Here is a 12,540-nt window from a genome sequence, read left to right on the forward strand (position 1 = left end):
GAAAAAAAAAAAAAAAAAAAAAAAAAAAAAAGATATATCAAATGGTTCATAGAACAGAATAGGGAACCCAGAAAAAAACCTGTACAGACATATCAGTAGATATTTGTCACAGGTCCCAAAGCAATTCATTTGTAGAGAGAAAGTCTTTAATAAAGTTAGGACAACTGGATAATCATGTGGAAAATATAAACATGAAACCTTAATATACAGAATACACAAAATTTAACTTGAAACGCATTAAATACTTATTTGTAAGTGGTAAAAATATAAAATTTAGAACAGGAAAAACCTTTGAAAACTTAGGTTAGGCAGGATAGAACACAAAAGGAATAAACCACAAAAGAAAAAAATGAAAAGTTAGTTAAGATTTAGCTTTTCAAGATGCCATTATGAAAACTAAAAGGCAAGCTTTATAATATGAATATTGATATACATAGCAGGAAGTGATTAGGAAATGATTTACAATAGTACCAAAATGTAATATAATTAGGGTAAATATATTATTAGGAATAATAAAGATAATTTATAATTCATTAATAAGAAATAAGCCAATTAAAATGGGCATAAAGATTTGAACAGACATTTCACAAAAGAAAATAATTGAATGACCGCTAAGCTCATGAAAAGATACTGAACATAAGTTCATAAGGGAAATATAAATCATAATGAGTTACCACTGTACTTTCATTAGAGTGGCTAAAATAAAATGATAGTACCAAGCTTTAGAATGAATGAGAAACAATAGGAAATCTCTTATACTATTTTTCAAAACATAAATATGGAATAAGCACTTTGTAAAACTTTTTGGCAGTTTTTTAAACTATTAAATATATATCTTCAATATACCACAGCTATTGCATGGCTAAGAATTTACCCAAGAGAAATAAAAGCAGATTTCCACCCAGACTTGTATGCCAATATTCATATTAGCTTTATTCACAGTAGATGAAAATCCTACACACCACCATGCTGTAAATTAAAATAGCATAACAGAGAGGGAAAAGGGCCTTTCTTTGTCTTATTCTCCATCAGATGGCTGAGCTGTCCTTATCCCTGGATATTGGAGTACATCTATTCATGGGACATTTGGAATCTTGAGTCCTGTCAAATGAGTAACAGGGAAAAGTGATTTTGCTGGTTCAGAGGAGCAGGATGGCCATATCACCAGTGGAAAACATCTCTGGGAACCATAGTGAAATGGTGTGAAATCATGGTCTGAGTGGCATGTTGTAAATAAGGTCAAGTGAATAGTTGCCTGGAGTAGATACGCATGAGCTGAGGTGGGAGAAGCAAAAAACAGAGGTAAGCCCAAGTTGGGTCCCATATAACATGATGGCATGTGCAAAAGACCTGAAGAGAGACTGAGGTCCTCCTCATCAGAGTGAATAACACTGGAATTAGATTTGGACCCTAATGGTAATGCAGTCAAATTTTTATGCTCTAGTAGAGTGAGCAGGGAGAGGGGCAGAGCTAGAGAAAAAGAGAAATCCCAAGCAGGTCCCATGCTGAGCTCGATTCCATTTGATGCTCACTTCTATGACCCTAAGATCAAGACCTGAGCCAAAATCAAGAGTCAGATGCTGAACTGACTGAACCATCCAAGCACATTTTCTGACCACAGTGCTATGAAACTAAAAGTCAACCACAAGATAAAAGCTAGAAAGACCACAAATATTTGGACGTTAAATAACAAGCTACTAAACAATGAATGGGTCAACCAGAAAATCAAAGAAGAAATAAAAGAGCATATGAAAATGAAAACACAGCAGTCCAAAACCTTTGGGATGCAGCAAAAGAGGTTCTAAAAAGGAAGTTTGTAGCAATACAGGTCAATCTCAAGAAGAAGAAAAAAAAACCTCAAATAAATAGCCTAACCTTCTATCTAAATAAATTAGAAAAAGAACAACACACAGAAACTAAAACCAGCATTAAGAAGGAAATAATAAAGATTAGAGCAGAAATAAATGGTATAGAAATTACAAAATATAGAACAGATCAATGAAACCAGTAGCTGGTTCTTTGAAAAAATTAATAAAATTGATAAACTTCTAGCCAGACTTACCAAGGAAAAAAGAGAGAGGATTCAAACAAAATCACAATTGAGAGAGAAGAAATAGCAACCAATACCACAGAAATACAATTATGGGAGAATATTATGAAAACCCACCATGCCAACAAATTGAACAACCTATCCCCATTTATCCCAATGGATAAATTCTTAGAAACATATAAACAACCAAAACTGAAACAGGGGAATGTAGAAATTTTTATCAGACCAATAACCAGCAAAGAAATTGAGTCAGTAATGAAAAAAACTCCCAACAAACAAAAGTCCAGGATCACACGGCTTCACAGGCAAATTCTAACAAACATTTAAAGAAGAGTTAATACCTATTTTTCTTAAGCTTTTCTAAAATTAAAAATTAAAGGAACACTTCCATTCATTCTATGAGGCCAGCATTATCCTGATAGAAAACCAGATAAAGATACCACTAAAAAAGAGTATTCCTGATGAGATGTAATATCCCTGATGAAATGGAAAAATTCTCAATAAGATACTGGCAAACCAAATTCAACAATACATTAAAATCATTCACTACGATCAAGTGAGATTAATTCCTGGGTTGCAAAGGTCATTCAATATTCATAAATCAATGTGATGCATAACATCAATAAGAGAGAGGATAAGACCATGTGATCATTTCAATAAATGCAGAAAAAGTATTTGACAAAGTTCAGCATCCATTCATGATAAAAACCCTCTAAAAAATAGGTACAGAGAGAACATACCTCAACATAATAAAGGCAAACTATGAAAAATCAACAGCTAACATCATCCTTGATGAGGAAAAACTTAGAGCTTTGTTCCTACGTCAGGAACAAGACAAGGATGTCCTCTCACCACTTTTTTTCAACATAGTACTGCAATGAGACAACAAAAAGAAATTAAAGGTATCCAAATTGGCAAGGAAAAAGTAAAAACTTTCATTATTTTCATATGGCATGATGCTTTATATAGAAAACCTGAAAGACTCCACCAAAAAACTGCTAGAACTGATAAATTCAATAAAGTCTCAGGATACCAAATCGATGTACAGAAATCTGTTGCATTTCTATACACCAATCATGAAGCAGCAGAAAGAGAAATTAGAGAATCAAACCCATTTACAATTGCACCCAAAACAATAAGCTACCTAGGAATAAACCTAACCAAAGACATAAAAGATCTGTACTCTGAAAACTATAAAACAGTGATGAAAGAAATTGCAAATGACACACACAAAAAATGGAAAGACATTCTATGCTCATGGATTGGAAGAACAAATTTTGTTAAAATGTCTATATTACCCAAAGCAATCTACACATTTAATGCAACCCCAATCAAAATACTAACAGCATATTTTACAGAGCTAGAACAACCAATCTAAAAATTTGCATGGAAACACAAAAGACTCCAAATAGCTAAAGCAATCTTGAAGAAGAAGTAGTAGAGCTAAAGGAATGACAATACTGGACTTCAAGTTACATTACAAAGCTGTAGTAATCAAAACAGTAGAGTATTGGCACAAAAATAGGCACATCAGTTAATAGAAGAGAAAATTCAGAAATAGACCCACAATTGTATGGTCAATTAATCTTTGACAAAGCAAGAAAGAATATGCAATGGGAAAAGACAGTCTCTTCAACAAATAGTGTTGGGAAAGTTGGACCACTTTTTAAAATCAAACACAAAATAAATTAAAAATGGATTAAAACCATATGTGAGACCTGAAACCATAAAAATCCTAGCAGTAACCTCTTTAACATTGGCTGTAGCAACTTCTTACAGAAATGTCTCCTGAGGCAAAGGAAACAAAAGCAAAAATAAGCTATTCAGACTTCATCAAAATAAAAATCTCCTGGACAGTGAAGGAAACAACAAAAACTAAACAAAAACTAAAAAGCATCCTACATAATAGGAGAAGATATTTGCAAATGACATGTCTGATAAAGGACCAGTATCCCAAATATTTTGGAGTATAGAACTTATAAAAGTCAACACCCCAAAATCAAATAATCCATTAAAAAATGGGCAGAACACATGAGCAGACATTTCTCGAAAGAAAATATACACATGACAAACAGGCACATGAAAAGATGCTCAATGTCGCTCATCATCAGGGAAATACAAATCAAAACTACAATGAGATATCGCCTCATACCTGTCAGAATGGCTAAAATCAACAATACAAGGAACAACAAGTGTTGGCAAGGATGTGAAGAAAGGGGAACCCTCTTATACTGTTGGTGAGCAGGCAAATTGGTGCAGCTTTTATGGTAAACAGAATGGAGTTTCCTGAAAAAGTTAAAAATAGAACTACCTTAACAGGGGCACCTGAGTGGCTCAGTCAGTTAAGTGCCTCAGGTCATGAGCTCATGGTCTGTGGGTTCAAGCCCCATGCCGGGCTCTGTGCTGACAGCTCTAAGCCTGCTTCAGACTCTGTGTCTCCCTCCCCCTGCCTCCCCTCCCTGCCCTGCTCATATCTGTCTCTTTCAAAAGTAAATAAACATTAAAAAAAAAAAAAAAAAAAGAACTGCCTTAACATTTAGCAATTGCACTGCTGAGTACTTATCCAAAGAATACAAGAGCACGAATTCAAAAGGATACATGCACCCCTTTATTTATAGCAGCATTATTAACAATAGCCAAGATATAGAAGCAGCCTGTGTCCATCAATTGATGAACACATAAAGAAGTGGTATATGTATACACAGTGAAATATTATTCAACCATGAAAGAATGAATATCCAACTATAAAAAAGAATGTTTTTTGCAACAACATGAATGGAGCTAGAGAATATAATGTTAAGCAAATAAGTCAGCCAGATTAAGACAAATAGTATATGATTTCACTCATATGTGGAACTTAAACAAAACAAGCAAAGGGGAAAAAATATGGGAGAGAGAGGGAGAGGGAGAGCAAGAAACACAAGAAACATACTCTTAATTATAAAAAATAATCTGATGGTTATCAGAGGGGACATGGATAGGGGGATGGGTTAAATAGTTCACTTGTGATGAGCACAAGATGATGTATAGAAGTGTTGAGTTACTATATTGTACACCTGAAACCAATATAACATTGTATGTTAACTAACTGGAATTAAAATAAAAACTTAAAAGAAAGAAAAAAATCACATTAAAATCTCATATAAAATAGTGCTAGAAATAAAGAAAAATGAAAAGAAAGAAAAATGGCAAAGAGGACAATGATAAGACCAGAACTTCTGTTCATGAAGAGATATCATTAAGGTTCTAAAAAGTGGAAGGCACAGGGAGGAAGAAGATAGAATATTCTACAAATAGCTTTTAATGAGAATATATAAAGAACTACATAAAATTAGAGAAAGACAGGAAAACCAATATGAAAGAATATGTAAGGGACTTGAATGGGCACCTCACAGAGATGCATATTTAAATGACTGGTAAATTTATGTGAAGCTTTTTATTTATTAGTGACTAAGAAACTACAAACTAAAATAACAGTATAACACTACTACACAGCCACCAAAAAGGCTATAATGAAGAAAAAGGAAAATAAAATACAACTTTAGGCAAGGATGTATAGCAATGGGAACTCTTACACATTGCAATGGAATTGATACACTCACTTTGGGAAAATATTTGTCAGTATTAGTAAAACTTAGCAAATGCATGCCCAATCTCCCAACATTCCACTCTTAGGTATAGATATATATTCACTGAAAGGTATATAAGAAGATATTAATAGCAACACTAGACAAAAACTGAAAACCATGCTCTACAATTGATAAAATGAATACATAAATTATACCATTTGCACAATGGAATTCTGTCCCTATAGAATGAAAATGAGAAACTATAACCACAGGCAAAGATATGGATTAATCTCACAAACATGTATAAGATGATGACTTAGGATTAATGAATAACAAATATCTTAGAATGGAAGGCATAAGGATATGCCTACTTGTAAAATACCTGTATTTTCATTATAAATATTCTGATAATTATAATTGTTTTTCTGACTCATTTATGATCTGAACTCATAAAATACAAAGATCCTAAAATTAAAATATTTATCAATATTTCTCTACTTTACCAGTGAACACTGAACACATATTCACAAATATTTCTCAAAAAGATAGGCTAGTTCAGTTTTATAACTGTGGAGAGTGTAGAGGAATGCAGTAAGCCAGGAGATTTCCAGTAAGGCATCCTTCAACATCAATGCCAGTTAGTATATGATCTGTACTAAGGGCCTCAAGGTTTGAGTCTACTATTCAATCTTTCAAATCTGTGACAAAACAGAAATACCTTTAAAATGGTGACATATCTTTCTAAATTCAAAGGGGCTTCTATATTGTTGGAATAACCTGCAGCTATGTTAAGAAGATCTATTACTTGGCTTGCTAGTGTTTTAGTATACAACCTTGTGGGTTCAGTTTTCTATTTGGAAGACATTTAGCCTTAGATCTTTGCTATAAGAGCAGCAGTACTTGAAATGCTAAACAAACAGTTCTTTATAGAGGCAAGTATATAGTGTAGGCTGATCTCATTTTGTGTACCTGAGAACTATAAAAAGAGAGTGGATTGCCACATAGCATAATAGGGAATCCAAAAATATGTGTTGAATTGAATGACCCTCTATTCATTTTCACTATAATTTCTGAGAGATATTTGCAGAATAAAACATCTAACCCAATGCCTGGTAGAAAGAACAATGAAATCATTACTTCTTAGTGGCAGTGTGGTGAGAGAAAGAGATGTGGAGTCTTATGGTTTGATTCCTACCTCTTCCACTTTCTAGCTATGTGACCAGAGCAACCACTACAAACTCTCTGAGACTAAATTTTCTCATGCACACGAGAAAAAACACTAACAGCATCCGAACTCTCAAAGCTGCTGGAAAGATCAATTAAGATAGTTCATACAACAGGCGCCTGGGTGGCTCAATCAGTTAAAGGGCCTACTTCACCTCAGGTCATGATCTCACAGTTTGTGAGTTTGAGCTCCCCCACCAGGCTCTGTGCTAACAGCTCAGAGCCTGGAGTCTGCCTCAGATTCTGTATTTCCCTCTCTCTCTCTCTCTGCCCCTCCCCCACTAGTATTCTGTCTCTCTCTGTCTCTCAGAACTGAATAAACATTTTAAAAAATTAAAAATTTTTTAGAATTTTTATTTCTGAGAGAGATAGAGAGAGAGACAGTATGAGCAGGGGAGGGTCAGAGAGAGAGGGAGATACAGAATTTGAAACAGTTTCCTGGCTCTGAGCTGTCAGCACAGGGCCCGATGTGGGGCTCGAACTCACGAACCGTGAGGTCATGATCTGAGCCGAAGTTGGACGCTTAACTGACTGAGCCACCCAGGTGCCCCTAAAATTTTTTTTAAAAAAGACAATTCATACAAAGAATTGTATTCAGTCACTGCTGTTAACTTTTACCACCAAAAGAAGAATTCTGCTTTGCCTATAGGAAACCTATTTCAACTTGATTTTTCCCTGTTAAGTCCTAGATGAAATGATTCAAATACTTGTTAATTCAATCCACTTAATCTTTTATGAATTTTAAAAGGAAACATTTTAAAATAACACATAACTGGGGTGCCTGGGTGACTCAGTCAGTTAATCATCTGACTCTTGATGTTGGCTAAGGTCATGATCTCACTATCCATGAGATCGAGCCCTGTGTCAGGCTCAGTGCAGAGCCTGCTTGGGATTTTCTCTCTCCCTCTCTCTCTGCCCCTCCTCTGCTCATGCTAGCTAGCTCTCTCTCAAAATAAATAAAATTAAAAATAAATAAAAAGTAAATAAAACTAAAAAGAAAATAATAAAAGTAAATAACACATAGCTATGTGGCACTTCTTCAGGGTTCCTCACTGACTTCACGGATTTTAATACTTCATATGAGTGTTGGTTTTTGTTTGTTTGTTTGTTTGTTTGTTTGTTTGTTTAAGCAAAGACTGAAATAGCCAGACAGGAGCATTTCCTTTTTAGACTCTGATCTGCTTTCCGGGAAGTGTATACTTAGCTGTTCTTCCCTGGACAGAGAGATAAATAAAACAAATGCACATTTCAAGGTACTATATTTCACAGTACTGAAGAGATGCTTTTACTGTGGAACTTCAGAAGCTAATGAAATGATTATTTGAGGCCAGAGGGCAGCATTGTCCCTCATTCCTCCTTTTTCAGTATAGGACAGGCATTCTGCTTTACTCTAGGGAGAAGACAATAGGGAGTGAATACTTGTAGCTTCTCTCTTCTCAACTTACTTAATCTTTAACAGTGTATCTAAGGTTATTAATATATGTTGGTGCAAGTACTGTATCTGAAGCCTCAAAACAGAGGAACATGTTCCATCCCCACACTTCTCATATGTAGGGAAGAAGGCAATGACTTGACTTCTTAGAGTTTATACCTATGTTAACTCATTTAATGTTTCCAAAAGCCCTGTGGAATAGGTCTTTAATCATCTCCATTTTATAGAGGAGGAAACTGAGAGATAGGAGATGTTAAGTGACTTTCACACAGTCTTATAGCTAGTAGATACTGAAGGCAGAAACTACATCTGGGTCAGGGACCCCATCTTTCTCCACTCATCAAGTTACCTGTTTTGTGAAGTGCATGGATCCTTCTGAAAACTTGCTGATAGATGTGCTTGTAAACTACTTTGCAACCCTAGCTATACCAAGGGGAGATTTGAGGAGGAAAGAAATATCTCTATTTTTGCCTTAGGTTGCAGCCACTTTCTACAATATAGCATTACTGGGAGTTACCACCCCACCCAGAATAAAACCAAAATTGAAATCCTCATTGGCACTTTGTATCTCTCCCTTTGTTTGAAAGACCCTGGAAAAGAGGGAGGAGTATTTCATAGGGCCCTCCATTACCAACAAATTACATGAGAAGAATGAGCTTAATGAGGTAGAAACAGTTTATTTAGACTTATCTTAAACACGCATATACACACATGCACACATACATAGATATACATACATATCATAACATGCAGAGAAAATTACAAATAATGTACATTTGTGCATTGATTATAAAATCACTATTAATTTCATAGTAGCATGTAGGTTCCCATCTTATTTTTATTTGTTGTTTTTTGGGGGCTTTTTTGTTTATTTTTTATTTAGGTAGTGCTTATTCTCTATATAGCCATAACAGCCAAATAAGTTTTACATTGTTATGGCCAGTTGTGTAGATTCTGCATTGGAAACTAAGGGTTGAAGATTGAGGCTAGAACGATTACTCTTTTCCTAAAAAGCATATAGTAATAAATGATGGAATCCACAATCCAAGCTTTGAGGACAAAGATTCTGCAACATTACCTTAATGACCTGGGCTTCATTTTATCCATTATTATTTTTGTTAATACTTTACAGTTATATTAACTGCTAAAACCTACAAAGTGCAAATCTCATCTGGAACATCACATATAGAGTATATATAGGGTGATAACTATCTGGACGACTTTCATTCACAGTTGAAAAATAATTGTCTTTACAGTTGTTTTCTGCCTTTTAAGTTTAACATCCACCTGTTGGGCTGGAATAAATAACTATTTACTTTTAAGAAATGCTGTTGCCCTAGAGTTTGGTAAAGTAAACACCACATTGCTATTGTATGTATTACATAAAGTACTTGACTTCCTGTAGTATTTTTGCCCATTCATGTGGCTACCAGTCAATCTCTTACAAATCTGATACTTTTCTAGAGGAATTGAATGTTGAGCCAAGCATAGAGGGAATCTAGATGGCCTTTTAGAAAAATATTTTTGGCCATATTTCTAAAATTATTCAGAAACCCAAGCCATTATTTTTTATAAAATTGTGGGGACTAGAGGAGAGGAAGGGAAAAAAAAATAAAAGATGCCCCTTATTTAATGCAAATATCAACTTCAAAATGACAGAGAACCATTTTGTTTTATTGTGTTTTGTTTTTAAAGTAAAAAGTTTAGGAAGCTAGTAGTTGCCATACAGAACAGAATCACCAGTTAATCCCCCAAATCCCTGGGGAGAAAGACTGGCACTCAATTTTTGAGGGGCCTTTTTTGACAATGTTAAAATTTTGGTAAGAAGTAGCAGAACAGAATCTGACCTTAATAAATATCTAGTCTTTTTATAGTAATTGCAAAACTATTAAAAATGTTAAAAGGCTGTGACTGATACTGTGATACATTTATTGCTGCAACAGACATGTCTTCCCTGAACTAAGACCATCGCACTATTTCAAATAGGCCACTAAACACACATTACATGATCACAGCTTTCAGCTCCTTTTGATTTAGGCTGAATTGGAATCAGTGACCTAGAAGCAAAGAGTGTCATATTCCATTACTAAATGTCTTCGCTAGTCTGTTACCCTCAGTTTTTTTCCTTAATCATTTTTATTAGCAGCATTCCCATTTTTATCATCAGACAATTTGAAAGATCTCAAGAATGTGCCCTGACACAAATTATAGCTATTGTTTACACTACCTTCTTATAAAGACAGACTATCCCCAAGTGTGAGATTCACCTTGAATTATGCCAACTGCCGTCCTATTTCAGTATTTGTTCTTCTTTTATTCTCTGTTATAGTCTCTAAATGACATTAGACGTGGTTGGAATGACAAGTGCCTTTTCAGCTCCGTAAGCGAAGGTGAATTCAAGAAGGAGCCCACAGACACCTGTCCATCATAACCTGGGCAAGCTAGCCCCAGGAGCAGAGCTATGTAAATTGATCCAAAAATGCATTCACTGCTTTTATTTGATATATTTTTTTTTTCATTTTCACCTCACAGCTTCTCAGAGCTTTATAGCATGCAATGTAAAAAAAAAATCACCCTTGTTCCTTCATATTTTTTTCAACAGGCTAATGCAAAACTATAACAGAAATTGCTGTTCTTTTTCTTTTGGTCCTATATATTTTTCTGTAGACTTACATTTCTTGGAATGCCTGACATGTCTACAGTGATCTGTGAAATAGAATGCCTAGATAGAAAGGGAAGTCAATCAATATTGCTTTAACAGAGAAAGTGCTTCATGAAGACACACTGGTACATAATTAAACATAACAAACATTTCCCAAGGACAGATCTTTCTAACTCAACAAAATCAAACCCCCATTCCCTTGTGCTTTACCCTGATGAGAACTTCATAACTTTTGAGTGCTGGAAAGGGATTTGGAGGACAAGTATGATAGCTATTTATAGAAAATGATAGGCTCCCAGCTTAGAGAGAAACCTGAAGCTAAAACAAATATGTTTAGAGGAAATGATATGGACAGTATAAACACTAAAGAATAGTATATAGAGGCAAACGGTTTGCACTTCATCTGAGTTTTTGAGGTTTCATGTTTTCACAGTTCCTATAGTTGCCATTATTTGCAATTTCCTTATGAAGTTTTAAAAAAAAGCTCTCATAATCAAATCTATAAAGATGAAGATACAAAAACAGTGTTTTAGGGAAATTTTTTTTATCAACACACATTTATTCTTTTTTAATATAATTTATCAAATTGGCTTACATACAACACCCAGCACTCATCCCAGCAAGTGCTCTCCTCAATGCCCATCACACACTTGCCCCTATCCCACCCCCCCATCATATTTCTTACAACTGAAATTATTTGCAGCTGTCATATATGAATTTATCAACCCCTCATTGTACATTTGTTAGGTTGAGTCCTTCAAAAGTGTATGCTAAAGCAATATTTGGAAACAAGTAGCATATTTGGAAGATGATCTTAGGGAACACAGTGAAGAAGTGAAAGAGTGAGAAGTAAAGGAGGAGAACTGATAAACTTTTATTAGTGAGTGGATTACTGCTGTGGGAAACTGGAGCTTAATCCTTCCCTGGACCCTCTAAGAGATTTTGTAGAATTATTCCACCTAGGGATGAAAACAACGATCTGTGTACCCAGTACTATTTATTGATTTAGAAGCACTCCTGGTGGCGTTAATACCCTGCCAAGCACAGTTCGGGGGCAAAGACTGGTCCCAGGGAAAGGGGAGCAGAGCTACAGGTGTGAATAGAATCTGCCACAGGAGAATCTGATTTCAAAAGTGAGCTGGGGGATATAAGAGGAGTTCCCACAGGGTCAGCTATAATACATATGAAAAACCTTAAAGCAAGAGAAAGCAGTGCAAAGGAGACCACTATCCAGACAGATTATATTTTACAAAATTGAGAGAGTACTCAGCAGTAGCTGTAAAAGAGGGTTACAAGCTCTCATTTCCCCAATGTCATTATCTCTATCTATTTACAGTTTTGATGGGTAAGAACTCCTCCCTAAAGAGATAATTCTCTTTAACATTTTCTTCTTTACTACATATAGTAGAGGCATGATGTTTGTTGTTCACTAAATACCATTGTCAAGCTGTCAAGCTCTATTTTCAAAGGCAGTTCATTTTGTAAAGATATATGACTTAAGGCTCAGGGGAGGTTTGAAGCAATTTATACCCGCATACACAAGTGCAGATGTCCAGTGCTTCCATTTCCTATCTTTGGAATTTAAGAGGATCCTTGGGCCATT

This window comes from Hyaena hyaena, unplaced genomic scaffold, assembly GCF_003009895.1.
Source record: "Hyaena hyaena isolate Hyena2069 unplaced genomic scaffold, ASM300989v1 scaffold_1221, whole genome shotgun sequence".
NCBI lineage: Eukaryota > Metazoa > Chordata > Mammalia > Carnivora > Hyaenidae > Hyaena > Hyaena hyaena.